Raw genomic sequence first — 27,860 nt, forward strand, 5'->3', positions numbered from 1 at the left:
TTTGTTGCCGAATGATGGGAAGTAATTTGCTATCAACCTGTAACATATGAAATTCTTTCTTTTGTTGCCAACTGATAATATATTTTGGCTTCCATCACCAAGAGAACTACGATTTTGGGTTTCTTTTTTATTGACCATTTTAGCAGAAAACATAATCCCATATTATAAAAATCCTGTTTGTTTCAAAATATATAGTTCCTTTAAATACAAAAGCAAACAACTAAACTATGTGGAAAAAAGTAACACATTCAATGTAAACTTCCTTTTAAGCAAAATCCCTTTGTAGGAATAAAACTGGTAAAATATGTAATAAAAATTGTAAATGTTTCATTAACCAAAAATACTTTCCTTCAGCAATAAAAAGGCCCCGTCAGTCACAATTCTTCTCTGCTAGCCAATACACAGTAACTTTCCATCAGGTTTCATAGAGTAGTGGTCATCACGTCTGCATAACACGCAGAAGGTCCTGCGTTCAACCCCCAGTAAAACCATTCTGTTCTTGGTGTTTAAATAATACTCAATTAAACTACAATATATGAAGTTCTTGGCTTTGTTGCCGAATGATGGGATGTTTTGGCTTCCATCCCCAACAGAGCTACGAATTTGTTTTTTTTTTCTCTGGCGGTCAAAACTCGTCTCTAATTGCCATTACTTTGCAGGCTTTCAAAGGTTTCATAGTGTAGTGGAAATCACGTCTGCTTTACACGCAGAAGGTCCTGGGTTCAATCCCCAGTGAAACCCATGTGTTCTTGGTGTTGAAATAATCCCCTATCAACCTGCAGTATATAAAGTTCTTGGCTTTGTTGCCGAATAACGGCATGTTTTAGCTTCCATCACCAACAGAGCTACGAATTTGGTATTTTTCCCCTGGCGGTCAAAACTTGTCTTTAATTGCCATTACTTTGCAGGGTTTCAAATGTTTCAAAGTGTAGTGGTCATCACATCTGCTTCGCACGCAGAAGGTCCTGGGTTCAATCCTCAGTGAAACCAATCTGTTCTTAGTGTTGAAATAATACGCTATCCAACTACAATATATGAAGTTCTCGGCTTTGTTGCCGTATGACGGGATTTTTTGGCTTCCATCACAAACAGAACTACAAATTATTATTTTTTTTCCCCTGGCGGTCAAAACTCGTCTCTAAATGCCATTACTTCGCAGGTTTTCACAAGTTTCATAGTGGAGTCGTCATCACGTCTACTTCACACGCAGAAGGTCCTGGGTTCAATCCCCAATAAAAACAAGCCGTTTTTGCTGTTGAAGTAATTTGCTATCAACCTGTAACATATGAAATTCTTTGTTTTGTTGCCAACTGATAATATATTTTGGCTTTTATCACCAAGAGAACTACGATTTTGGGTTTCTTTTTTATTTACCATTTTAGCAGAAAACATAATCCCATATTATAAAAATCCTGTTTGTTTCAAAATATATAGTTCCTTTAAATACAAAAGCAAACAACTAAACCATGTGGAAAAAAGTAACACATTCAATGTAAACTTCCATTTAAGCAAAATCCCTTTGTAGGAATAAAACTGGTAAAATATGTAAAAAAAATTGTAAATGTTTCATTAACCAAAAATACTTTCCTTCAGCAATAAAAAGGCCCCGTCAGTCACAATTCTGCTCTGCTAGCCAATACACAGTAACTTTCCATCAGGTTTCATAGAGTAGTGGTCATCACGTCTGCTTAACACGCAGAAGGTCCTGCGTTCAATCCCCAGTAAAACTAATCTGTTCTTGGTGTTGAAATAATACTCAATTAAACTACAATATATGAAGTTCTTGGCTTTGTTGCCGAATGATGGGAAGTAATATGCTATCAACCTGTAACATATGAAATTCTTTCTTTTGTTACCAACTGATAATATATTTTGGCTTCCATCACCAAGAGAACTACGATTTTGGGTTTCTTTTTTATTGACCATTTTAGCAGAAAACATAATCCCATATTATAAAAATCCTGTTTGTTTCAAAATATATAGTTCCTTTAAATACAAAAGCAAACAACTAAACTATGTGGAAAAAAGTAACACATTCAATGTAAACTTCCTTTTAAGCAAAATCCCTTTGTAGGAATAAAACTGGTAAAATATGTAATAAAAATTGTAAATGTTTCATTAACCAAAAATACTTTCCTTCAGCAATAAAAAGGCCCTGTCAGTCACAATTCTGCTCTGCTAGCCAATACACAGTAACTTTCCATCAGGTTTCATAGAGTAGTGGTCATCACGTCTGCTTATCACGCAGAAGGTCCTGCGTTCAATCCCCAGTAAAACCAATCTGTTCTTGGTGTTGAAATAATACTCACTTAAACTACAATATATGAAGTTCTTGGCTTTGTTGCCGAATGATGGGAAGTATTTTGATATCAACCTGTAACATATGAAATTCTTTCCTTTGTTGCCAACTGATAATATATTTTGGATTCCATCACCAAGAGAACTACGATTTTTTTTTTTTTCCCCTGGCAGTCAAAACTAGTCTCTAGTTGCCATTACTTTGCAGAATTTCAAAAGTTTTATAGTGTAGTGGTCATCACGTCTGCTTCACACGCAGCAGGTCCTGGGTTGAATCCCCAGTGAAACCAATCTGTTTTTGGTGTTGAAGTAATTTCCTATCGACTTGTAATATGTGAAATTCTTGGTTTCGTTGCCAAATGACAATACATTTTGGCTTTAATCACAAAGAGAACTACGATTTTGGGTTTCTTTTTTATTGACCATTTTAGCAGAAAACAAAATCCCATATTATAAAAATCCTATTTGTTTCAAAATATATAGTTCCCATAAATACAAAAGCAAAAGACCAAACTATGGAGAAAAAAGTAACACATTCAATATAAACTTCAATTTAATCAAAATCACTTTGTAGGAATAAAACTGGTAAAATATGTAATAATAATTGTAAATATTTCATTAACCAAAAATACTTTCCTTCAGCAATAAAAAGGCCCCGTCAGTCACAATTCTGCTCTGCTAGCCAATACACAGTAACTTATCGTCAGGTTTCATAGTGCAGTGGTCATCATATCTGCTTAACACGCAGAAGGTCCTGGGTTCAATCCCCAGTGAAACCAATCTGTTCTTAGTGTTGAAATAATACTCTATCCATCTACAATATATGAAGTTCTCGGCTTTGTTACCGTATGATGGGATTTTTTGGCTTCCATCACAAACAGAACTACAAATTATTATTTTTTTTCCCCTGGCGGTCAAATCTCGTCTCTAAATGCCTTTACTTTGCAGGATTTCACAAGTTTCATTGTGGAGTCGTCATCACGTCTACTTCACAGGCAGAAGGTACTGGGTTCAATCCCCAGTAAAAACAAGCCGTTTTGGCTGTTGAAGTAATTTCCTATCGACTTGTAATATGTGAAATTCTTGGTTTCGTTGCCAAATGACAATACATTTTGGCTTCCATCACAAAGAGAACTACGATTTTGGGTTTCTTTTTTATTGACCATTTTAGCAGAAAACATAATACCATATTATAAAAATCCTATTTGTTTCAAAATATATAGTTCCCATAAATACAAAAGCAAAAGACCAAACTATGGAGAAAAAAGTAACACATTCAATATAAACTTCAATTTAAGCAAAATCCCTTTGTAGGAATAAAACTGGTAAAATATGTAATAAAAATTGTAAATGTTTCATTAACCAAAAATAGTTTCCTTCAGCAATAAAAAGGCCCCGTCAGTCACAATTCTGCTCTGCTAGCCAATACACAGTAACTTTCCATCAGGTTTCATAGAGTAGTGGTCATCACGTCTGCTTAACACGCAGAAGGTCCTGCGTTCAATCCCCAGTAAAACCAATCTGTTCTTGGTGTTGAAATAATACTCAATTAAACTACAATATATGAAGTTCATGGCTTTGTTGCCGAATGATGGGATGTTTTGGCTTCCATCCCCAACAGAGCTACGAATTTGTTTTTTTTTTCCCTGGCGGTCAAAACTCGTCTCTAATTGCCATTACTTTGCATTCTTTCAAAGGTTTCATAGTGTAGTGGAAATCACATCTGCTTTACACGCAGAAGGTCCTGGGTTCAATCCCCAGTGAAACCTATGTGTTCTTGGTGTTGAAATAATCCACTATCAACCTGTAGTATATAAAGTTCTTGGCTTTGTTGCCGAATAACGGTATGTTTTAGATTCCATCACCAACAGAGCTACGAATTTGTTTTTTTTCCCCTGGCGGTCAAAACTCGGCTCTAATTGCCATTACTTTGCAGGGTTTCAAAGGTTTTATAGTTTAGTGGTCATCACGTCTGCTTCACACGCAGAAGGTCCTGGGTTCAATCCCCAGTGAAACCAATCTGGTTTTTGGTGTTGAAGTAATTTCCTATCGACTTGTAATATGTGAAATTCTTGGTTTCGTTGCCAAATGACAATACATTTTGGCTTCCATCACAAAGAGAACTACGATTTTGGGTTTCTTTTTTATTGACCATTTTAGCCGAAAACATAATCCCATATTATAAAAATCCTATTTGTTTTAAAATATATAGTTCCCATAAATACAAAAGCAAAAGACCAAACTATGGAGAAAAAAGTAACACATTCAATATAAACTTCAATTTAAGCAAAATCCCTTTCTAGGAATAAAACTGGTAAAATATGTAATAATAATTGTAAATGTTTCATTAACCAAAAATACTTTCCTTCAGCAATAAAAAGGCCCCGTCAGTCACAATTCTGCTCTGCTAGCCAATACACAGTAACTTTTCGTCAGGTTTCATAGTGTAGTGGTCATCACGTCTGCTTAACACGCAGAAGGTCCTGGGTTCAATCCCCAGTGAAACCAATCTGTTCTTAGAGTTGAAATAATATGCTATCCAACTACAATATATGAAGTTCTCGGCATTGTTGCCGAATGACGGTATGTTTTGGCTTCCATCACTAACAGAACTACAAATTTTTTTTTTTTTTTCCCCTGGCTGTCAAAACTCGTCTCTAAATGCCATTACTTTGCAGGATTTCACAGGTTTCGTAGTGGAGTGGTTATCACGTCTACTTCACATGCAGAAGGTTCTGGGTTCAATCCCCAGTAAAAACAAGCTGTTTTCGCTGTTGAAGTAATTTGCTATCATCCTGTAATATATGAAATTCTTGGTTTTGTTGCAAACTGATAATATATTTTGGCTTCCATCACATAGAGTTGAGCGCGTTTCGAGGTTCGAGGTTCTCCAGTTCTAGGCTCGAGTGATTTTGGAGGCTGTTCGAGATCGAACTAGAACTCGAGCTTTTTGCAAAAGCTCGATAGTTCTAGATACGTTCGAGAACGGTTCTAGCAGCAAAAAGCATGGCTTTTTACAGCTATGGTGTGCAGGAGCCATAGCTGGCAGCCTGCCACAAGCTGGTAACCAAGATAAACATCGGGTATCCAACCAAAGCGCTTTGGTTAGTAACCCGATGTTTATCCTAGTTACGTGCAGGAAGCCCACACTTCCCCGCTTAGCTCGCTCCGCCCCCTCCTGCCCGCGGCATGTACACACGTACACACGTATACACACACACACACACACACACGGTCCCGCTCGGCTTACCTGCGGTCGGCCCGGGGGCAGCAGTCCTTGGCACTGGAAACTGTGGCTGCCGGCTCTTTAAGGCCCGCAGACCACAGCGTTCACTGTGTTCTCCTGCATTGAGCATCATCTGTGGGCGGAGCTACCGCCCGGCGTCCTGCTCGGTCGCACAGATGAAGGAGTCACAGTGCCAGCCAGCGACCCCCAGCACATTGCTTCCCTCCGGCGCTGTGTGGGCCCCATCTGCACCGTGACCTGATCAGTATGTGGGACATCACTCCCTCCCCGCCCCTCCCTGTCCCCCCGTGCGTGTGTGGGCCCCGCAGAGCCGTGTGTGTGGCCCCCGGAGCCGCGTGTGTGGGCCCCGCAGAGCAAGGTGTGTGTTTGTATGTATGCATGCAGCAGAGCAGAATGCGTGTCTATATGTATGTATATATGCAGCAGAGCAGTATGCGTGTCTGTATGTATGTATGTATATATGCAGCAGAGCAGTATGCGTGTCTGTATGTATGTATATATGCAGCAGAGCAGTATGCGTGTCTGTATGTATGCATGTATATATGCAGCAGAGCAGTATACGTGTCTGTATGTAAGTATATATATATGCAGCAGAGCAGTATACGTGTCTGTATGTATGTATGTATATATGCAGCAGAGCAGTATGCGTGTCTGTATGTATGTATATATGCAGCAGAGCAGTATGCGTATCTGTATGTATGTATGTATATATGTGGCAGAGTAGTATGCGTGTCTGTATGTATGTATATAAATATGCAGCAGAGCAATATGCGTGTCTGTCTGTATGTATGCATGTATGTATGTATGCAGCAGAGCAGTATACGTGTCTGTATGTATGTATATATGTAGCAGAGTAGTATGCGTGTCTGTATGTATGTATGCATGTATGTATGCGGCAGAGCAGTATGCGTGTCTGTATGTATGTATGTATATATGCAGCAGAGCAGTATGCGTGTCTGTATGTATGTATATATGCAGCAGAGCAGTATGCGTGTCTGTATGTATGTATGTATATATGTAGCAGAGTAGTATGCGTGTCTGTATGTATGTATATATATATATATATGCAACAGAGCAATATGCGTGTCTGTCTGTATGTATGCATGTATGTATGCAGCAGAGCAGTATACGTGTCTGTATGTATGTATATATGTAGCAGAGTAGTATGCGTGTCTGTATGTATATATATATGCAGCAGAGCAATATGCGTGTCTGTATGTATGTATGTATATATGCAGCAGAGCAGTATGCGTGTCTGTATGTATGTATGTATATAGGCAGCAGAGCAGTATGCGTGTCTGTATGTATGTATATATGCAGCAGAGCAGTATGCGTGTATGACTGTATATATGCAGCAGAGCAGTATGCGTGTCTGTATGTATGTATGTATGTATGCAGCAGAGCAGTATATGTGTCTGTATGTATGTATGTATGTATGCAGCAGAGCAGTATGCGTGTCTGTATGTATGTATATATGCAGCAGAGCAGTATGCGTGTATGTATGTATGTATGTATATATGCAGCAGAGCAGTATGCGTGTATGTATGTATATATGCAGCAGAGCAGTATGCGTGTCTGTATGTATGTATGTATATATGTAGCAGAGTAGTATGCGTGTCTGTCTGTATGTATGCATGTATGTATGCAGCAGAGCAGTATACGTGTCTGTATGTATGTATATGTAGCAGAGCAGTATGCATGTCTGTATGTATGTATATATGCAGCAGAGTAGTATGCGTGTCTGTATGTATGTATATATATATGCAGCAGAGCAATATGCGTGTCTGTCTGTATGTATGCATGTATGTATGCAGCAGAGTAGTATGCGTGTCTGTATGTATGCATGCAGAGCAGTATGCGTGTCTGTCTGTATGTATGTATGTATGTATGCAGAAGAGCAGTATGCGTGTCTGTTTGTATGTATGTATGCATGTATGTATGCAGCAGAGCAGTATGCGTGTCTGTCTGTATGTATGTATGCAGCAGAGCAGTGTGTGTGTGTGTGTCTGTATGTATGTACGCAGCAGAGCAGTATGTGTGTGTCTGTCTATATGTATGTATGTAGCAGAGCAGTGTGTGTGTGTCTGTCTATATGTATGTATGCATGCAGAGCAGTATGTGTGTGTCTGTATGTATGTATGCATGGAGCATAGCAGTGTGTGTCTCTGTATGTATGCATGTATGATGTGTATCTATGTATGTCAGTGTATATGACTGTATAGATTTGTCTGTTTATATGTATTTTTGTGAGTTTGTCTTTAAATATGTATATGTACGTGTATGTATCTGTGTATGTGTGTGTGTCTGCGTGTTTATGGGGCCCACTGGGACTCTTCCACCCGGGGCCCACAAAAACCTGGAGCCGGCCCTGCCTGCGGTGATGAAGTCCCGCCATCCCGACCTCAGCGCTGTCACTGTCCTTCATGGCCGCCGCTTGTCACATCACCTTCTCTCGCTTCCGACCCGAGACTGACTAGCGGTGACGTCACGGGCCTCTCGCGATTCTTGGCTGTGAAGGCGGCGGTCATTGAACTCAGTGACAGGGGCTGTCAGTGTGCTGGAGATCAGCGCAAGTAATGTACCTCGCTGACAGCAGCACTTGTCATCCCCTGCAGTGACCTGGGCTGACCCATTGATGTTAGCTCAGGTCACTGCACTGCTCTCCCAGCCAATGGGGAACATCCTGCTCTTCATTGACTGGGACAGTGTGGATCGTCATGGCAACCCCTTGGATTACACCAGACCTGGATTTGTTTTTCATTCTAATAAATTGGTTAAAGAGGGAATGTTTTGGGGAGTGTTTTTTCAAATAAAAATGTGTTTGTCGTCTATTTTTTTTTATTACTGACTGGGTTGGTGATGTCGGGTATCTGATAGACGCCTGACCTCACCAACCCCAGGGCTTAATGCCAGGTGACATTACACATCTGGTATTAACCCCATATATTACCCCGTTTGCCACCGCACCAGGGCGTGGGATGAGCTGAGGCGAAGCACCAGGATTGGCGCATCTAATGGATGCGCCACTTCTGGGGCGGCTGCGGCCTGCTATTTTTAGGCTGGGGAGAGTCCAATAACCATGGACCTCCCTAGTCTGAGAATATCAGGCCTCAGCTGTCTGCTTTACCTTGGCTGGTGATCCAATTTTGGGGGACCCCTACGTAGTTTTTTTTTAATTATTTATTTAATTTAAAATAACAGCGTGGGGTGCCCTCAGTTTTGGATTACCAGCCAAGGTGAGGTTGCCAGCTGTGGCCTGCAGGCTGCAGCCGTCTGCTTTACCCTAGCTGGCTACAAAACTAGGGGGAACCCTACGTCATTTTGTTTTCATTTTTTTGGCTAAATACAAAGCTAAGCACCCCTTAGTGCCACAGGAAAGGCACCAAAGGGTGCTCCACTTATTCTCCACTTTTTCTCCACTTCTTCTCCACTTCTCCACTTTTTCTCCACTTTTTATCCATTTTTTTCTCCACTTTTTATCCACTTTTTAGCCATTTTTTTCTCCACTTTTCTCCACTTTTTCTCCGCTTTTTCTTCACTTTTTCTTCACTTTTTCTCCACTTGTTATCCATTTTTTCTCCACTTTTTCTCCACTTTTTCTCCGTTCTTTTTCTATGGTCGGTCTACCCATTAGCTCTGCCATGCATACTGTAGCTCTACACCTACTGCACATGTTACTTTATGATTGACATCTTTTTCGTACCAGAGCTGTCTAAGCCTACTCTGACCCCATATTTGTCATTACTATATTGTCCTTGTACTGTATTATGACATTTGTATCATGTGTTTCATTTCTTGCTGTGTTGCAATTTTTTTGCTGCATCCCAATTGTACCTCTACATTGTTCGAGTTTATGTTATTGTTCTCTCACTCTTATGTGATACTGATTATTGTCATTTTTCATGATTACATGCAGATAAGTCCAATCTGACGAAGGCTCAGGCCGAAACGTCATTTGTAACTTGTTTTGGACAAAAACATATATGCTTATGAAAAAAAATTTTTTCTTAATACGGACCAATAAAGAGTGATTTTGCATTACTATCCATTGTGACTTACTGACTTAGTCTGGGAGATTTAGAGTGCCGAGGCTACTCACTAATTTTATCTATTATTACCTCTGAGCACCTATATACCAGTGAGCAGAGCTTCCTCTACAGTAGTTCTCCTGATTAGGCATGCCCTTACCTCATGAGCAGGGCATTGCAGCTTTGGTAGCAACCATTACGACATGGACTCTGCTGCTGTGGACCCGGGGAGAGTGAGTGCAGATTCATTGCACCCACACTCCTCACATGAAGGGTCCGCACTCCTAGAAAATGGGGGATACGTTCCCTGAGTGTCTCCCCCCATATTCTAGACGGTCCAGAGTCGTCGTGGGACCCCTTTATTTTTTTTTCTTACAATAAATTGGTGAAAGAGGAAATGTTTTGGGGACTGTTTTTTCAAATAAATTTCTTTTGTCGATTTTTTTTTTTGTTAGTACTGACAGTTTATGATGTTGGGTATCTAATAGACGCCATAACATCACAAACTGCTGGGCTTGATCTCAGGTGACTTTACAGCTAGTATCAACCTGATTTATTACCCCGTTTGCCACTGCACCAGGGCACGGGATGAGCTGGGGTGAAGCACCAGGATTGGCGCATCTAGTGGATGCGCCACGTCTGGGGTGCCTGCGGCCTGCTATTTTTAGGCTGTGAAGGCCCAATAACTATGTACCTTCCCACCCTGAGAATACCAGACCACAGCTGTCCGCTTTACCTTGGCTGGTGATCCAATTTGGGGGGACCCTACTTTTATTGTGTAATTATTAATATTTATAAAATAATTATAAAAAAGAGCCTGAGGGGACCTCCACATTGGATCCCCAACCACGGTAAAGCTGCCAGCTGTGGTTTTCAGGCTACAGCCGTCTGCTTTACCTTAGCTGGCTATCAAAAATGGGGGGACCCAACGTCATTTTTTTTTTAACTATTTTTTAAATAGAAAAAATTAATGGGCTTCCCTGTATTTTGATTGCCAACCAAGGTAACGGCAGGCAGACTGGGGTGGCAACCCATAGCTGTCTGCTTTATCTGCGCTGAGAATCAAAAATACCGCGGAGCGCTACGTCATTTTTTTAAAGATTTATTTTTACAGCACTGTGATGTCCAGCAATCAAAATACAGGGAAGCCCATTTTGTTTTTAGTTATTTAAATAAATAATTAAAAAAAATATATATGGGCTCCCGCTGCATTTTTTGTATGGCTAGGTAAGGGTAATCCAAGCAGCTACTGGCTGCTAACCCCCACTGCTTGGTGTTACCTTCACTGGCAATGGAAAATCCAGGGAAGCATTTTTTATTTTTTTTGCCAAAAAACTACAAAAAAAGGACGTGAGCTTCGCCATATTTTTGTATGCTAGCCAGGTATAGCAGGCAGGTGCTGGAAGAGTTGGATACAGCGCCAGAAGATGGCGCTTCTATGAAAATGCCATTTTCTGAGGTAGCTGCAGACTGCAATTCGCAGCAGTGGGGCCCAGAAAGCTCAGGCCAACCTGTGCTGCGGATTCCAATCCCCAGCTGCCTAGTTGTACCTGGCTGGACACAAAAATGGGGCGAAGCCTACGTCTCTTGTTTTCTAATTATTTAATGAAATTCATGAAATAATAAAAAAAGGGCTTCCCTTTATTTTTGGTTCCCAGCCGGGTACAAATAGGCAACTGGGGGTTGGGGGCAGCCGTACCTCCCTGCTGTACCTGGCTAGCATACAAAAATATGGCGAAGCCCACATAATTTTATCAGGGGGCAAAAAACTTCTGCATACAGTCCTGGATGGAGTATGCTGAGCCTTGTAGTTCTGCAGCTGCTGTGTGTCTGTATGGAGAAGAGCAGACAGCAGCTGCAGAACTACAAGGCTCAGCATACTCCATCCAGGACTGTATGCAGAATTTTTTTGCCCACTAAAAAAATGACGTGGGCTTCGCCATATTTTTGTATGCTAGCCAGGTACAGCAGGCAGCCACGGGCTGCCTCCAACCCCCAGTTGCCTATTTGTACCCGGCTGGGAACCAAAAATATAGGGAAGCCCGTTTTTTTTAATTATTTCACTTATTTCATGAAATAATTAAAAAACAAATGACGTGGGCTTCGCCCCATTTTTTGTGTCCAGCCAGGTACAACTAGGCAGCTGGGGATTGGAATCCGCAGCACAGGTTAGCCCGAGGTTTCTGGGCGCCTCTGCTGCGAATTTCAGTCCGCAGCCGTCCCAGAAAATGGCGCTCTCATAGAAGCGCCATCATCTGGCGCTGTATCCAACTCTTCCAACAGCCCTGAAGCCGGGTGGCTTGTTGGGTAATCATGAGTTAATGCTGGCTTTGTTTTACTAGCCAGTATTAAGCCAGAGATTCTTAATGTCAGGCACGTTTGACCCGGCCATTAAGAATCTCCAATAAAGGGTTAAAAAAAACCACCACACAGAGAAAAAAATACTTTAATAGAAATAAATACACAGACACATTAGAGACTCCATCTTTATTACCCCCTGTCAGCCCTCCACGATCCTGCTCTTCTGTCTTCTTTCTTTCTAGTGTAGTAGTAGTGACGATTGTAGTGAGGATGAGGTTCACCTGCTCATCACTTGGGGCTGAGGAACCTCATCCTCACTACAATCCTCACTAGTGTAGTAGTAGTGATGATTGTAGTGAGGATGAGTTTACCCAGCTCATCACTTGGGGCTGAGGAACCTCATCCTCACTACAATCCTCACTAGTGTAGTAGTAGTGACGATTGTAGTGAGGATGAGTTTACCCAGCTCATCACTTGGGGCTGAGGAACCTCATCCTCACTACCATCATCACTAGTGTAGTAGTAGTGACGATTGTAGTGAGGATGAGTTTACCCAGCTCATCACTTGGGGCTGAGGAACCTCATCCTCACTACAATCATCACTAGTGTAGTAGTAGTGACGATTGTAGTGAGGATGAGTTTACCCAGCTCATCACTTGGGGCTGAGGAACCTCATCCTCACTACAATCATCACTAGTGTAGTAGTAGTGATGATTGTAGTGAGGATGAGTTTACCCAGCTCATCACTTGGGGCTGAGGAACCTCATCCTCACTACAATCCTCACTAGTGTAGTAGTAGTGACGATTGTAGTGAGGATGAGTTTACCCAGCTCATCACTTGGGGCTGAGGAACCTCATCCTCACTACAATCCTCACTACAATCGGGAAGCAGCGTGCAGCCTTCACTCCGTGAGTGATCAGTGCTGGCTGTCAGCGGTAACAGCGGTAACGCTGACAGACGCGTTACCATAGCAACGGTGCTCTCAGAGCCGCGGTTAGCGGTGACGTCACCGCTAACTGCGTTGCTATGGCAACGGTGATCTCCGTTAATGACCGGCTGTGTCAGCCGGTCCCTAACGGAACGGGGAGTCGACTGTGTGCTAGAGCATGTCGCCGGTACACGGCGATACACATATGTGCACCGTGTACCGGAGAGATGCACTCGCAGGTCCTACATGACGCGTCATAGTCATGTGACCAGTCTGTAGCCAATGAGATTATAGCCACGTGACTGGTCACATGGCTATTTTGACGTCATGATAGGTCCTGCATCTCAGCTGGCAGTGCTGGTCACGGGGAGGATTCAGCGATCATCGGATGGAATAGCGGCAGGAGACAGAGTACAGGAGGGATCGCGGGGACCGGTAAGTGTTATGGCAATGTTTATTAACTGTTTGTGTACATTTATAATGCATTTTTATGTGTTTGTGATTGCCTCCCATTATAGCCTATTGGTTCGAGTTCGGTTCGTCGAACGTTCGACGAACCGAACTCGAACAGGACCCCCGTTCGGCGAACCGACTCGAGCCGAACCGCGACCGGTTCACTCATCTCTAGTCCTGGGTTTAATCCCCAGTGAAACCAATCTGTTCTTAGTGTTGAAATAATACGCTATCCAACTCCAATATATGAAGTTCTCGGCTTTGTTGCCGAATGACGGGATGTTTTGGCTTCCATCACAAACAGAACTACAAGTTATTTTTTTTTTTTTCCCCTGGCGGTCAAAACTCGTCTTTAAATGCCATTACTTTGCAGGGTTTCACAGGTTTCATAGTGGAGTCGTCATCACGTCTACTTCACACGCGGAAGGTCCTGGGTTCAATCCCCAGTAAAAACAAGCCGTTTTCGCTGTTGAAGTAATTTGCTATCAACCTGTAACATATGAAATTCTTTGTTTTGTTGCCAACTAATAATATATTTTGGCTTCCATCACCAAGAGAACTACGATTTTGGGTTTCTTTTTTATTGACCATTTTAGCAGAAAACATAATCCCATATTATAAAAATCCTATTTGTTTCAAAATATATAGTTCCCATAAATACAAAAGCAAAAGACCAAACTATGGAGAAAAAAGTAACACATTCAATATAAACTTCAATTTAAGCAACATCCCTTTGTAGGAATATAACTGGTAAAATATGTAATAATAATTGTAAATGTTTCATTAACCAAAAATACTTTCCTTCAGCAATAAAAAGGCCCCGTCAGTCACAATTCTGCTCTGCTAGCCAATACACAGTAACTTTTCGTCAGGTTTCATAGTGTAGTGGTCATCACGTCTGCTTAACACGCAGAAGGTCCTGGGTTCAATCCCCAGTGAAACCAATCTGTTCTTAGTGTTGAAATAATACGCTTTCCAACTACAATATATGGAGTTCTCGGCTTTGTTGCCGAATGACGGGATGTTTTGGCTTCCATCACAAACAGAACTACAAATTATTTTATTTTTTTCCCCTGGCGGTCAAAACGCGTCTTTAAATGCAATTACTTTGCAAGATTTCACAGGTTTCATAGTGGAGTCGTCATCACGTCTACTTCACACGCAGAAGGTCCTGGGTTCAATCCCCAGTAAAAACAAGCAGTTTTTGCTGTTGAAGTAATTTGCTATCAACCTGTAACATATGAAATTCTTTGTTTTGTTGCCAACTGATAATATATTTTGGCTTCCATCACCAAGAGAACTACGATTTTGGGTTTCTTTTTTATTGACCATTTTAGCAGAAAACATAATCCCATATTATAAAAATCCTGTTTGTTTCAAAATATATAGTTCCTTTAAATACAAAAGCAAACAACTAAACTATGTGGAAAAAAGTAACACATTCAATGTAAACTTCCTTTTAAGCAAAATCCCTTTGTAGGAATAAAACTGGTAAAATATGTAATAAAAATTGTAAATGTTTCATTAACCAAAAATACTTTCCTTCACCAATAAAAAGGCCCTGTCAGTCACAATTCTGCTCTGCTAGCCAATACACAGTAACTTTCCATCAGATTTCATGGAGTAGTGGTCATCACGTCTGCATAACACGCAGAAGGTCCTGCGTTCAATCCCCAGTAAAACCAATCTGTTCTTGGTGTTGAAATAATACTCAATTAAACTACAATATATGAAGTTCTTGGCTTTGTTGCCAAATGATGGGATGTTTTGGCTTCCATCCCCAACAGAGCTGCGAATTTGTTTTTTTTTTCCCTGGCGGACAAAACTCGTCTCTAATTGCCATTACTTTGCAGGCTTTCAAAGGTTTCATAGTGTAGTGGAAATCACGTCTGCTTTACACGCAGAAGGTCCTGGGTTCAATCCCCAGTGAAACCCATGTGTTCTTGGTGTTGATATAATCCTCTATCAACCTGCAGTATATAAAGTTCTTGGCTTTGTTGCTGAATAACGGGATGTTTTAGCTTCCATCACCAATAGAGCTACGAATTTGGTTTTTTCCCCTGGCGGTCAAAACTGGTCTCTAATTGCCATTACTTTGCAGGATTTCAAAGGTTTCATAGTGTAGTGGTCATCACATCTGCTTTACACGCAGAAGGTCCTGGGTTCAATCCTCAGTGAAACCAATCTGTTTTTGGTGTTGAAGTAATTTCCTTTCGACTTGTAATTTGTGAAATTCTTGGTTTCGTTGCCAAATGACAATACATTTTGGCTTCCATCACAAAGAGAACTACGATTTTGGGTTTCTTTTTTATTGACCATTTTAGAAGAAAACATAATCCCATATTATAAAAATCCTATTTGTTTCAAAATATATAGTTCCCATAAATACAAAAGCAAAAGACCAAACTATGGAGAAAAAAGTAACACATTCAATATAAACTTCAATTGAAGCAAAATCCCTTTGTAGGAATAAAACTGGTAAAATATAGTGATGAGCGAGCATGCTTGTTACTACTCGGTACTCGCACGAGTATCACTGTACTCGGGCTACTCGGCGGGGACTGAGTAATCTCGCGATACTCGTGCTGTACTCGTGGTCTTCATCCCTGCATGTTGGCGCTCTTTTGAGAGCCAGCCCTCATGCAGGGATTGGCTGGCAGACCACTGCAATGCCACAGCCCTGTTAGTTGTGGAATTGCAGTGATTGGCCGGCCCGCACAGCGTGACCGAGCCGTTATACCGGCCGGCGCGCTGTGCTCTGCTCACAGCTATCCAGACAGTCAGTGCAGGGAGAGTGTCGCTGCTTCAGGGAAAGGTTTGCGGCCCTTTATAGTTAGTTCCGGAGCAGGGCTGCAAACTGTGTGACCAGAAGTCCTTTTTAGGACTATTCTAGTTGTATATAGGCAGGCAGAGTATAGCCAGGTCGGAGTACAGTAGCAGAGTCCTTCTCAGGACTATTGTTGCTATATACAGGCAGGGTATAGCCAGGTCGGAATACAGGCTAGTGACCAGAAGAGTCCTTGTCAGGACTATTGTAGCAGTATACAGGCAGGCAGGCAGGGTATATAGCCATTCCTAGTGGTGACCGTATACCAGCCTTCATCATATCTGGGGCTGGTGTACACAGTCTAACACAGTCCAGATAGTGTCAGACTTTTCAGTAATTTTTTCTCCGAAAAACCTGTTAGGTTCTTATTGCGTCCATGCTTGCATTTAAAAACCGCACGTGTGTGCCTGTCGGTGGCAGCGTACAGGTGCACTTGTGTGCGTTTTTCACAAACTATTATATAACGCACAAGTCTAGTGTATAATACACGTCAGTCAGCAGTGGCTGATAGTGTCAGACTTCTCAGTAATTGTCGCTCCTAAAAACCTGTTAGGTTCTTATAGCGTCCATGCTTGCATTTAAAAACTGCACGTGTGTGCCTGTCGGTGGCAGCGTACAGGTGCACGTTTTGCACAAACTATTATATAACGCACAAGTCTAGTGAATAATACACGTCAGTCAGCAGTGGCTGATAGTGTCAGACTTCTCAGTAATTGTCGCTCCTAAAAACCTGTTAGGTTCTTATTGCGTCCATGCTTGCATTTAAAAACCGCACGTGTGTGCCTGTCGGTGGCAGCGTACAGGTGCACGTTTTGCACAAACTATTATATAACGCACAAGTCTAGTGTATAATACACGTCAGTCAGCAGTGGCTGATAGTGTCAGACTTCTCAGTAATTGTCGCTCCTAAAAACCTGTTAGGTTCTTATTGCGTCCATGCTTGCATTTAAAAACCGCACGTGTGTGCCTGTCGGTGGCAGCGTACAGGTGCACGTTTTGCACAAACTATTTATAACGCACAAGTCTAGTGTATAATACACGTCAGTCAGCAGTGGCTGATAGTGTCAGACTTCTCAGTAATTGTCGCTCCTAAAAACCTGTTAGGTTCTTATTGCATCCATGCTTGCATTTAAAAACCGCACGTGTGTGCCTGTCGGTGGCAGCGTACAGGTGCACGTTTTGCACAAACTATTATATAACGCACAAGTCTAGTGTATAATACACGTCAGTCAGCAGTGGCTGATAGTGTCAGACTTCTCAGTAATTGTCGCTCCTAAAAACCTGTTAGGTTCTTATTGCGTCCATGCTTGCATTTAAAAACCGCACGTGTGTGCCTGTCGATGGCAGCGTACAGGTGCACGTTTTGCACAAACTATTATATAACGCACAAGTCTAGTGAATAATACACGTCAGTCAGCAGTGGCTGATAGTGTCAGACTTCTCAGTAATTGTCGCTCCTAAAAACCTGTTAGGTTCTTATTGCGTCCGTGCTTGCATTTAAAAACCGCATGTGTGTGGCAGTCGGTGGCAGCGTCAGGCTCCATATTGTCCCTGGATAGAGACGTGCATGATGGCCTGTAAACCTGAAGTGCCCATTGTAAGGCAGTGGGTCTATTGTCAGCCAAAAATTTGGAGGCTCCACATTGTCCCTGGATAGAGATGTGCATAAGGGCCTCAAAACATTGTTCCCATTGCAAAGGAGCGGGTCTCCTGTCGTTGTAATGCCCATTCTGAAAGAATGGTCGAAAAAATTTACCACTGGGGGTATACCTGAAACAACGGCCTAACTATTGTAACGGTCAGTCATCATGATGGCGCATGAGGAGAAGGAGGAGCAGTCCAGCGATTAGCCAAAGTCCAGAACTGTATACCCATGGGTGAGTGTAGGTACATGGCAAACTTTAAATTCTGCTCTCATTTGCTGGTGGTGTGGTGAAGTCTGGCCCAATCCAACCCTTGTTCATCTTGATCAGAGTCAGCCTGTCAACATTTACAGTTGACAGGCAGGTGCGTTTATCTGTAATGATTCCACCTGCGGCACTAAAAACACGCTCTGACAAAACGCTAGCGGCAGGGCAGGCCAGGACTTCCAAGGCGTAGAGACCAATTCATGCCACGTGTCCAGCTTGGATACCCATTAATTGTAAGGCACAGAGGAATGTCGGAGTACAGTTGTTTGATCTGCAAGGTACTCCTTGAGCATCTGGGCAAACTTAGGATTTTTTGTGGCACTACCCCGCACCTCAGGGGCTGTGGTATGTGAGGGCCTGAGAAAACTGTCCCACATCTTAAAGACTGTTCCCCTTCCTCTGGCGGATTGGACTTGTGCCCCTCTCGGCTGTACGCCTTGGTTGTCCACTGATTCCTGACCTATGCCGCTAGCGTTTTGTGAGGGGAATGCTTTGCCTACTTCCGTGACTATGGCCTTCTGGAACTGCTGCATTTTGCCTGACCTCTTCGCCTCGGGAATAAGAGACATAAAGTTCTCCTTGTAGCGTGGGTCTAACAGTGTTACCAACCAGTAATGATTGTCGGCAAAGATGTTCTTAACGCGAGGGTCACGAGACAGGCAGCTTACCATAAAGTCAGCCATGTGTGCCAGACTCTTAACAGCCATCACTTCAGTATCCTGACCAACACGATGACTGAACATGCTGTCCTCCTCCTCCTCCTCCTCCTCCTCCTCCTCATCTACCCTGTCCTCTGGCCAGCCACGCTGAACCGAGGATATGACTGCATGTCATATCCTCAATTTGGCCAGAGAGTTGCTCCATGTCTTCATCCTCCTCCTCGTCATAGTCCTCCACTGCACGTTGTGATGAGACGAGGCTGGGCTGTGTGTTATCACCCACACCCACTACTGTTTCTTGCTCAAACTCATCGCGCTCCGCCTGCAATGCATCATTGTTGTTTTTTGAGCAGAGACCATTTTAGAAGGCAGAGAAGCGGTATGGTGACGCTAATAATGTCGTCATCGCCGCTCACCATCTTGGTGGAGTCCTCAAACTTTTGGCGGATGGTACATAGGTCGGACATCCATCTCCACTCCTCAGGTGTTATGTGTGGAGTTTGACCCATTTCCCGACGGCTTAGGTGATGCAGGTACTCAACAACTGCCCTCTTCTGCTCACATATCATGACCAACATGTGCAGAGTTGAATTCCAACGCGTGGGGACATCACACACCAGTCTGTGAGCCGGAAGATGCAAATGGCGCTGAAAGCCGGCAAGGCCGGCTGAAGCAGTAGGTGACTTTCAAAAATGTGCAGACAGGCGGCGAACGTTTACCAGCAGATCAGACAGCTCTGGGTATGACTTTAGAAAACGCTGAACCACGAGGTTGAGCACATGGGCCACGCATGGAACATGTGTCAGCTGGCCTCGCCTCAAAGCCACCACCAGGTTCCGGCCATTGTCACACACAACCTTTCCTGGCTTTAGGTTCAGAGGTGTGAGCCAGTGATCTGCCTGCTGTTTCAGAGCTGTCCACACCTCTTCTGCATTGTGGGGTTTGTCACCTATGCAGATTAGCTTCAGCACAGCCTGTTGCCGCTTCGCCGAGGCAGTGCTGCAGTGCTTCTGTGTCACCCTGGACAGGCCAGGGGCCACAGAGCACAACACTTACACACCCCACACTCCCTGCAGGCATATCATAGTCAAAACACCAAATCCTTGTTGCCTTCCCCAGGGGCTGTTGTCCACACCAGGGGGTGGAGCCAGGCGGTTGGTCTCCACCCACCAAGGAGGAGGGAAAACACAGGCAGTGAGAGTTAAGCTAAGGAAGTGGAAGGAGGAAAGTAGTAGAGAGGAAAAAAGTGACAGCAAAGAGCCTGAAGTTGGTCCGGGTGTGTGGCCCGGACAGGACAGAAAGGTTAGCAGGATGTGGTGACCGTCTGCAGTGGAGGCCGATTGGAGTCTGCCGTAAGGACCGTGGACGGGTGGTGACCCGGCCGTACCGGACCGGTATACAAAGAGAAGACAGCACCATTGGCAGGGGCCTTTCGGATCCCGGCAAGGCTTGGTGTCGCCTTGAATTTGCCAAATCCGTTAGTGAAGGGGACCTCAGGGTTTCCAAACAGCCAAGTCACGATAGAAGGCAACCGTCCAACCGTGAAGGGGAGACACCGCCACCGCCAAGGGCAACCGTCTCCCAGGGCCAGCGCCTGTGGGCAAAAGGGGCTCCTCCGGCCCATATCCAGGTCGGGGAGCGGGTTACCGGTGGGAAACCATCACTACCAACACTGAACTTAGGTGCAGGGAGAGACAGTCATCACTAACCTGCAGGGAGGAACAACCGCAGCCATCCGAGGGACCCGTCCATCCAGCCACTTGTTTTACCGTGAACTGTGTCATCATCATTGGGCTGAGTGAGTACCTCCGTGCCGTGCGGCACAGCGCTGCCCCTGCGACCCTGCACCTCATCAGGCCCCGCAACCCGCCTGTCATCCATCTCTACCCCATCACCGGGCCCCGGGACAACCAACCCCCCTACCCACGGAGGGGAGAAATAACAACAAAGCTGCTCCCTGTCACAGGCTCCCGGGATCCACGTCCAGAGCAGCGGTGGTGTCCACACAATCACCACAACCGTGGGTGGCGTCACGGACAATATCCCCAAAACCCAAACCACCCCTTTTCACTCACGGGCGAGGAGCGCCGCTCGAGCCTCCGGGATCCGGCCATCGCTCGAGCCACCGAGCAGCAGCAGCCGTAGAGCAGCGGCAGCCGGACCCAAGCAGTGGGAGAGCGCAGCGTCCCCTCCTCCGCCCGCGACACTTCCAGCTTGGGACTGGTGTGGAGGGTATAGTGGATGAGGATGCGCAGGAGGAGGAGGAGGCTGAGGAGCATGACATTCCGGAGCTGTAGAGTGTGAGTGAAACCCTGACTGAGGTAGGGCCTGCAAAACTTGGTGTGTGAAGGACGTGTTCTGTCCCTCGCTCAGACTGGGTCCCAGCTTCCCCAATATTAACCCAGTGTGACGTCAACGAGATGTAGCGGCCTTGCCCACATGCACTTGTCCATGTGCCTGTGGTTAGGTGGACTTTGGCTGAAACAGCGTTGTTCAGGGCACGTGTGATGTTTTGTGACACGTGGTTATGCAATGCGGGGACGGCACACCGGGAGAAATAGTGGCGGCTGGGGACCGAGTAACGTGGGACAGCTGCCACCATCAGGTCGCGGAATGCTTCTGTCTCAACCAGCCTAAAAGGCAACATTTCCAGCGCAAGCAGTCGCGAAATGTTAGCATTTAGAAGTGTGGCATGTGGGGCGTTGGCAGTGTATTTGCGCCTGCGTTCAAAGGTTTGCTGAATGGATAACTGAACGCTGCGCTGGGACAAGGACGTGCTTGATGATGGTGTTATTTCTGCGTGGGCAACTGCAGGTGCAGGGCCGGAGGAGGCTTGTTCGCGGGCAGCATGGACAGGGGATTGGCTCGCATGCACAACAAGCGAAGATGTAGCAGTGACATCAGCAAGCACTGCTCCTCGACTCTGTTGTACATCCCACAAAGTCGGGTGCTTGGCTGACATGTGCCTGATCATTCTGGTGGTGGTCAGGCTGCTAGTTTTGGTACCCCTGCTGATGCTGGCACGGTAGGTGTTGCAAATGGCCTTTTTAGAATCATCTGGAGCCAACTTAAAAAACTGCCAGACTCGGGAAGACCTAACATTTGTACAGGCACCTTGTGTCGTGTTGTTCCGGGGAACAGTTGCCTGACGTCTGCCTGGGGCCACCACCCTGCTTCTTACTGCCTGTTGGGATGCTACGCCTCCATCCCCCTGTGCACTGCTGTCCTCGCTCTGCATATCCTCCTGCCAGGTTGGGTCAGTTACTGGATCATCCACCACGTCGTCTTCCTCTTCCGCACCCTGCTCCTCCTGACTTCCTGACAATTGTGTCTCATCATCGTCCACCCCTTGTTGAGACACGTTGCCAACTTCGTGAGAACGTGGCTGCTCAAATATTTGGGCATCTGTACATACAATCTCGTCATGGCCCACTTCAACAGGAGCTGGCGAGAGGCCAGAATGTGTGAATGGAAACGTGAACGAACAGCTCTTCCGAGTGTCCAAGTGTGGGATCAGTAATGTCCGTGGACGTGTACTCGGCCTGGTGGTAGGAAGGAGGATCAGGTTCTAAAAGGTGCGGTGCAGTATCACGGCTACTGACACTTGACCGTGTGGAAGACAGAGTGTTTGTGGTGGTGCCAATCTGACTGGAAGCATTATCCGCTATCCAACAAACAACCTGTTGACACTGGTCTTGGTTCAAGAGCGGTGTACTGCTGCGGTCCCCAAGAATTTGGGACAGGACGTGCGAGCGAGTAGATGTGGCCCTTTGTTGTGGCGAAATTAGAGCTTGCACACGACCTCGGTCTCTGCCTGCACCACCATCACGTCCACTTCCATGTTCGTTGACAACGCCCTTGCGCATTTTGCAATGCTGTACTGATGTGTATTCACTAGACTTGTGCGTTATATCCAAGTTTTTGCAAAACGCACACAAGTGCAGCGGAAAGCTGCCACCAACAGGCACACACGTGCGGTTTTTAAATGCAAGCACGGAGGCACTAAGAACCTAACAGGTCTCTATCCAGGGACAACGTGGAGCCTCCCAATTTTTGGCTGCCCTGCCAAAGGGCTATACTACAATAGACCCACTTCCTTACAATGGGCACTTCATGTTTACAGGCCCTCATGCACGTCTCTATCCAGGGACAACGTGGAGCCTCCCAATTTTTGGCTGCCCTGCCAAAGGGCTATACTACAATAGACCCACTTCCTTACAATGGGCACTTCAGGTTTACAGGCCCTCATGCACGTCTCTATCCAGGGACAACGTGGAGCCTCCAAATTTTTGGCTGCCCTGCCTAAGGGCTATACTACAATAGACCCACTTCCTTACAATGGCACTTCATGTTTACAGGCCCTCATGCACGTCTCTATCCAGGGACAACGTGGAGTCTCCCAATTTTTGGCTGCCCTGCCTAAGGGCTATACTACAATAGACCCACTTCCTTACAATGGGCACTTCATGTTTACAGGCCCACATGCACGTCTCTATCCAGGGACAACGTGGAGCCTCCCAATTTTTGGCTGCCCTGCCAAAGGGCTATACTACAATAGACCCACTTCCTTACAATGGGCACTTCAGGTTTACAGGCCCTCATGCACGTGTGTATGCAGGGGCATTGGTGAACCTCACAATTTTGGACTGCCCTGGCAAAGGAAAATACTACAAAGACTCACTTCCTCAAAATGGGCACATTAGACTCAAGAGGCCTTCATGTACGTCTCTTCTCAGGGACATCGGAGTGCCACACAATGTTTTACGTAAAATCTTTCATGTATTAATCTCAAAAAGTAACATACACCAGCTCTATCTCACTATTGGGTATGTGCCCTTAACATTTCTGCCATGAAAAATCATTTTGGGGTCATTTTGGAAGGTTTTCTGGTGAGTCCGTAAAAATGGCGTAAAACGCGGACAAAATTGTTCACAGCTGTGACTTTTGAGTGATAAATGCTTCAAGGGGTCTTCCCCATGCTGTTGCCATGTCATTTGAGCACTCTTCTGAGACTTTTGTGCAATTTTTAGGGTTTCTACATGCTGCCGGGGGTCATTTCACAAAAATACTCGGGTCTCCCATAGCATAACATTGGGCTCGGTGCTTGGGCCGAGTACACGAGTATCTTGGGATGTTCGGCCCGAGCCTCGAGCACCCGAGCTTTTTAGTACTCGCTCATCACTAGAAAAAAATTTGTAATATTAATTGTAAATGTTTCATTAACCAACAATACTTTCCTTCAGCAATAAAAAGGCCCCATCAGTCACAATTCTGCTCTGCTAGCCAATACACAGTAACTTTTTGTCAGGTTTCATAGTGTAGTGGTCATCACATCTGCTTAACACGCAGAAGGTCCTGGGTTCAATCCCCAGTGAAATCAATCTGTTCTTAGTGTTGAAATAATACGCTATCCAACTACAAAATATGAAGTTCTCGGCTTTGTTGCCGAATGACGGGATGTTTTGGCTTCCATCACAAACAGATCTACAAATTATTTTTTTTTTTCCCCTGGCGGTCAAAACTCGTCTCTAAATGCCATTACTTTGCAGGATTTCACAGGTTTCATAGTGGAGTGGTCATCACGTCTACTTCACATGCAGAAGGTCCTGGGTTCAATCCCCAGTAAAGACAAGCCGTTTTCGCTATTGAAGTAATTTGCTATCAATCTGTAGTATATGAAATTCTTGGTTTTGTTGCCAACTGATAATTTATTTTGGCTTCCCTCACCAAGAGAACTACGATTTTGGGTTTCTTTTTTATTGACCATTTTAGCAGAAAACATAATCCCATATTATAAAAATCCTGTTTGTTTCAAAATATAAAGTTCCTTTAAATACAAAAGCAAACAACTAAGCTATGTGGAACAAAGTAACACATCCAATGTAAACTTCCTTTTAAGCAAAATCCCTTTGTAGGAATAAAACTGGTAAAATATGTAATAAAAATTGTAAATGTTTCATTAACCAAAAATACTTTCCTTCAGCAATAAAAAGGCCCCGTCAGTCACAATTCTGCTCTGCTAGCCAATACACAGGAACTATTCGTCAGGTTTCATAGTGTAGTGGTCATCACGTCTGCTTAACACGCAGAAGGTCCTGGCTTCAATCCCCAGTGAAACCAATCTGTTCTTAGTGTTGAAATAATACGCTATCCAACTACAATATATGAAGTTCTCAGCTTTGTTGCCGTATGACGGGATGTTTTGGCTTCCATCACAAACAGAACTACAAATTATTATTTTTTTTCCCCTGGCGGTCAAAACTCGTCTCTAAATGCCATTACTTTGCAGGATTTCACAGGTTTCATAGTGGAGTCGTCATCACGTCTACTTCACACGCAGAAGGTCCTGGGTTAAATCCCCAGTAAAAACAAGCCGTTTTTGCTGTTGAAGTAATTTGCTATCAACCTGTAACATATGAAATTCTTTGTTTTGTTGCCAACTGATAATATATTTTGGCTTTTATCACCAAGAGAACTACGATTTTGGGTTTCTTTTTTATTGACCATTTTAGCAGAAAACATAATCCCATATTATATAAATCCTGTTTGTTTCAAAATATATAGTTCCTTTAAATACAAAAGCAAACAACTAAACTATGTGGAAAAAAGTAACACATTCAATGTAAACTTCCTTTTAAGCAAATTCCCTTTGTAGGAATAAAACTGGTAAAATATGTAATAAAAATTGTAAATGTTTCATTAACAAAAAATACTTTCCTTCAGCAATAAAAAGGCCCCGTCAGTCACAATTCTGCTCTGCTAGCCAATACACAGTAACTTTCCATCAGGTTTCATAGAGTAGGGGTCATCACGTCTGCTTAACACGCATAAGGTCCTGCGTTCAATCCCCAGTAAAGCCAATCTGTTCTTGGTGTAGAAATAATACTCAATTAAACTACAATATATGAAGTTCTTGGCTTTGTTGCCGAAGGATGGAATGTTTTGGCTTCCATCCCCAAAAGAGCTACGAATTTGATTTTTTTTTCCCTGGCGGTCAAAACTCGTCTCTAATTGCCATTACTTTGCAGGCTTTCAAAGGTTTCATAGTGTAGTGGAAATCATGTCTGCTTTACACGTAGAAGGTCCTGGGTTCAATCCCCAGTGAAACCCATGTGTTTTTGGTGTTGAAATAATCCCCTATCAACCTGCAGTATATAAAGTTCTTGGCTTTGTTGCCGAATAACGGGATGTTTTAGCTTCCATCACCAACAGAGCTACGAATTTGTTTTTTTTCCCCTGGCGGTCAAAACTCGTCTCTAATTGCCATTATTTTGCAGGATTTCAAAGGTTTCATAGTGTAGTGGTCATCACGTCTGCTTCACACACAGAAAGTCCTGGGTTCAATCTCCAGTGAAACCAATCTGTTTTTAGTGTTGAAGTAATTTCCTATCGACTTGTAATATGTGAAATTCTTGGTTTCGTTGCCAAATGACAATACATTTTGGCTTCCATCACAAAGAGAACTACGATTCTGGGTTTCTTTTTTATTGACCATTTTAGCAGAAAACATAATCCCATATTATAAAAATCCTATTTGTTTCAAATTATATAGTTCCCATAAATACAAAAGCAAAAGACCAAACTATGGAGAAAAAAGTAACACATTCAATATAAACTTCAATTTAAGCAAAATCCCTTTGTAGGAATAAAACTGGTAAAATATGTAATAATAATTGTAAATGTTTCATTAATCAAAAATACTTACCTTCAGCAATAAAAAGGCCCCGTCAGTCACAATTCTGCTCTGCTAGAAAATACACAGTAACTTTTTGTCGGGTTTCATAGTGTAGTGGTCATCACGTCTGCTTAACACGCAGAAGGTCCTGGGTTCAATCCCCAGTGAAACCAATCTGTTCTTCGTGTTGAAATAATACGCTATCCAACTACAATATATGAAGTTCTCGGCATTGTTGCCGAATGACGGTATGTTTTGGCTTCCATCACAAACAGAACTACAAATTATTATTTTTTTTCCCCTGGCTGTCAAAACTCGTCTCTAAATGCCATTACTTTGCAGGATTTCACAGGTTTCATAGTGGAGTGGTCATCACTAGTGATGAGCGAGCATGCTTGTTACTACTCGGTACTCGCACGAGTATCACTGTACTCGGGCTGCTCGGCGGGGACCGAGTAATCTCGCGATACTCGTGCTGTACTCGTGGTCTTCATCCCTGCATGTTGGCGCACTTTTGAGAGCCAGCCCTCATGCAGGGATTGGCTGGCAGACCACTGCAATTCCACAGCCCTGTTAGTTGTGGAATTGCAGTGATTGGCCGGCCTGCACAGCGTGACCGAGCCCTTATACCGGCCGGCGCGCTGTGCTCTGCTCACAGCTATCCAGACAGTCAGTGCAGGGAGAGTGTCGCTGCTTCAGGGAAAGGTTTGCGGCCCTTTATAGTTAGTTCCGGAGCAGGGCTGCAAACAGTGTGACCAGAAGTCCTTCTCAGGAGTCAGACTATTCTAGTTGTATACAGGCAGGCAGGGTATAGCCAGGTCGGAGTACAGTAGCAGAGTCCTTCTCAGGACTATTGTTGCTATATACAGGCAGGGTATAGCCAGGTCGGAATACAGGCTAGTGACCAGAAGAGTCCTTGTCAGGACTATTGTAGCAGTATACAGGCAGGCAGGCAGGGTATATAGCCATTCCTAGTGGTGACCGTATACCAGCCTTCATCATATCTGGGGCTGGTGTACACAGTCTAAAACAGTCCAGATAGTGTCAGACTTCTCAGTAATTGTCGCTCCTAAAAACCTGTTAGGTTCTTATTGCGTCCGTGCTTGCATTTAAAAACAGCACGTGTGTGTCTGTCGGTGGCAGCGTACAGGTGCACGTTTTGCACAAACTATTATATAACGCACAAGTCTAGTGAATAATACACGTCAGTCAGCAGTGGCTGATAGTGTCAGTCTTCTCAGTAATTGTCGCTCCTAAAAACCTGTTAGGTTCTTATTGCGTCTGTGCTTGCATTTAAAAACAGCACGTGTGTGTCTGTCGGTGGCAGCGTACAGGTGCACGTTTTGCACAAACTATTATATAATGCACAAGTCTAGTGAATAATACACGTCAGTCAGCAGTGGCTGATAGTGTCAGACTTCTCAGTAATTGTCGCTCCTAAAAACCTGTTAGGTTCTTATTGCGTCCGTGCTTGCATTTAAAAACAGCACGTGTGTGTCTGTCGGTGGCAGCGTACAGGTGCACATTTTGCAC

At 44.0% G+C, this 27,860-nt stretch overlaps 9 non-coding genes across 9 annotated transcripts; all 9 read left to right on the forward strand.

The window, feature by feature from the left end:
• Positions 1 to 668: 668 nt before the first annotated feature.
• On the forward strand, positions 669 to 741 carry TRNAV-UAC (transfer RNA valine (anticodon UAC)). The gene has a single exon. It is a non-coding gene; the product is annotated as a tRNA-Val (tRNA).
• Positions 742 to 917: 176 nt separating this feature from the next.
• Positions 918 to 990, forward strand: TRNAA-CGC (transfer RNA alanine (anticodon CGC)). The gene has a single exon. It is a non-coding gene; the product is annotated as a tRNA-Ala (tRNA).
• Positions 991 to 3,994: 3,004 nt separating this feature from the next.
• Positions 3,995 to 4,067, forward strand: TRNAV-UAC (transfer RNA valine (anticodon UAC)). Its single transcript has one exon. It is a non-coding gene; the product is annotated as a tRNA-Val (tRNA).
• A 666-nt stretch (positions 4,068 to 4,733) lies between these two features.
• TRNAV-AAC (transfer RNA valine (anticodon AAC)) lies at positions 4,734 to 4,806 on the forward strand. Its single transcript has one exon. It is a non-coding gene; the product is annotated as a tRNA-Val (tRNA).
• A 9,321-nt stretch (positions 4,807 to 14,127) lies between these two features.
• On the forward strand, positions 14,128 to 14,200 carry TRNAV-AAC (transfer RNA valine (anticodon AAC)). The gene has a single exon. It is a non-coding gene; the product is annotated as a tRNA-Val (tRNA).
• Positions 14,201 to 15,118: 918 nt separating this feature from the next.
• TRNAV-UAC (transfer RNA valine (anticodon UAC)) lies at positions 15,119 to 15,191 on the forward strand. The gene has a single exon. It is a non-coding gene; the product is annotated as a tRNA-Val (tRNA).
• A 175-nt stretch (positions 15,192 to 15,366) lies between these two features.
• TRNAV-UAC (transfer RNA valine (anticodon UAC)) lies at positions 15,367 to 15,439 on the forward strand. The gene has a single exon. It is a non-coding gene; the product is annotated as a tRNA-Val (tRNA).
• An 8,520-nt stretch (positions 15,440 to 23,959) lies between these two features.
• On the forward strand, positions 23,960 to 24,032 carry TRNAV-AAC (transfer RNA valine (anticodon AAC)). The gene has a single exon. It is a non-coding gene; the product is annotated as a tRNA-Val (tRNA).
• Positions 24,033 to 26,427: 2,395 nt separating this feature from the next.
• TRNAV-AAC (transfer RNA valine (anticodon AAC)) lies at positions 26,428 to 26,500 on the forward strand. The gene has a single exon. It is a non-coding gene; the product is annotated as a tRNA-Val (tRNA).
• The last annotated feature ends 1,360 nt before the right edge of the window (positions 26,501 to 27,860 follow it).

Source organism: Anomaloglossus baeobatrachus, chromosome 2, assembly GCF_048569485.1.
Source record: "Anomaloglossus baeobatrachus isolate aAnoBae1 chromosome 2, aAnoBae1.hap1, whole genome shotgun sequence".
In the NCBI taxonomy this organism is placed as follows: Eukaryota; Metazoa; Chordata; class Amphibia; order Anura; family Aromobatidae; genus Anomaloglossus; species Anomaloglossus baeobatrachus.